Source organism: Cyprinus carpio, chromosome A20 (assembly GCF_018340385.1).
Source record: "Cyprinus carpio isolate SPL01 chromosome A20, ASM1834038v1, whole genome shotgun sequence".
NCBI lineage: Eukaryota > Metazoa > Chordata > Actinopteri > Cypriniformes > Cyprinidae > Cyprinus > Cyprinus carpio.
In genome coordinates, this window is record NC_056591.1 from 3,545,656 (window position 1) to 3,547,352 (window position 1,697).

The following is a 1,697-nucleotide window of genomic DNA, read 5'->3' on the forward strand; positions in this document are numbered from 1 at the left end:
CCGCGGCCAGACGTAGCACCCTTTTTTCTCCTGACCAAAGGCTGGCCGTGCCTAGGCGTGCCGATTTGGGTGGCGCTGATCTCATTCCTCTCTGGAGGTATAGCCATTTTAGCACATGGGCCACAACGACCTTCGAACGTTTGAGGCCCCTCGCGAAGAGTGGGATGGAAATTTCCACTTTTTTGGATGATTAATTGACCCGCCACAGACTCCAGAGATCTTTCTGTTGCTGCTTTGGTTAGGACTCGGGCAAATACTGGTGATGAGTTTGCAAAAAGGAGGTTTTCGACAAAACCCAAATAGCCGAAATTCGCCAGAGCGACCTGCCAATTCGAGACTGCCTCTCGGTTCGGCTCGAGCCAAGGATTCCGGAGGAAATGAGGCCCCACGTGGCTCTGCGACAAACAGTTTGAGGAGTTACGAGCGAATGCCGTAATCTCCGCGCAGCAGAGCCACCGTGGGCCGATCGGCGGCGAGGGCTCGGGTTGCGTTGACAGAAGGGGGGAGGGTCCTACAGTCCACCAGCGTTTCAGGTCTCCACTGACTACAAAGCCGAGAAGTGGGGTGGAATGTCCCGATTACTCCCCGCTGCGCATTGCGGCATCGGCTTCTCGGCCTTTGGCTAAGAATCAAGTGTAGTATCTGTTCTATCAGTTTAATATCTGATACGCCCCTACCGGGGTACTACATATTTAAATTGATTTTTATTGTGATGAATAACAGAAGAAAAAAAAAAAAAAAAAAAAAAAGGGACACGAGATGGGGGGGATTTGTCTGGCTCCCATGAGGTCTCTGCTCTTGCGATGCCGGGGTTTGCTGTGGTTTATTGAGACTCTCCTCGCGATGCATAACCTGAGGCCTTCCCTTGGAGTTCCTATCACTTCACGAGCTGGATGCAATCGAAAGCCACGGGTCTGTGTGTCGGGTGTTTTTAAAGGGAAAGTCATCTCATCACCGAATGACAAACTGATTCAGATCTTTCGGTTAGTAGTAAGTTCTCTTCCTAATGAGCTGATGATCTGGAATCAGGTTTTGTGTTTGATTAAGGTTGAACGAGAACACATTCATTGCAGGTGGGGGGGTCTCAGGATACCCCGCGGGGTTGGGTTGGCGAAAAACATTGATCTAAAACCAGGGTTTGGGAAGAGAAAGCATCGGCTCGTGCCAATCGTTTGCAGTTCAGGCGAGTCACGGAAAGCAGAAGTCCTTCCTTTGATAGGGGGCGGCGGGGTCCACGTTGAGCGGACGGTAGAGACGGAAATGGTAATCTGATGGCCGCCTGGGCCCCTTCATACTTACTGGCGGGGGGGACACCATGATCAAGAAGGCGTTTCACCAGGGCGAGGCTGTCCATGCACTCGGCCGTGCTGACCCCGCGTTCCCCAAATGTGGGAATCCGACTGCTACTTTATGGTAGTGGGGGACTGCGTTCGCGCTCTCACCTGAAAGTGCTGGTTGAAAACAGCAGATGGGTTTTTTCTCCGATCTTTTTTTATACCAGCGTTTTTCTCGTTACCATTTTGGGCTTCTCATGATCCAGAGGAGCTGCTTCAGAATGAGGCCTTTCGCCGATGCTTTTGAAGGTGTGTGCATGTGTGAGAGAAGAAGAAAAAAAAAAAAATTTGTGATTAGCGCCTTGAAAAATCAAGCCCCTGCGGTCAGACCTCACTTTTCAAGTCGCATCGACTGACTGCTGC

At 51.0% G+C, this 1,697-nt stretch overlaps 1 non-coding gene and 1 pseudogene across 1 annotated transcript; both read left to right on the forward strand.

Moving 5' to 3' along the window:
- Positions 1-603: 603 nt before the first annotated feature.
- LOC122149095 lies at positions 604-800 on the forward strand. Its single transcript, XR_006162845.1, has one exon. It is a non-coding gene; the product is annotated as a U2 spliceosomal RNA (small nuclear RNA).
- A 491-nt stretch (positions 801-1,291) lies between these two features.
- LOC122149094 lies at positions 1,292-1,445 on the forward strand (annotated as a pseudogene).
- Positions 1,446-1,697: the final 252 nt, after the last annotated feature.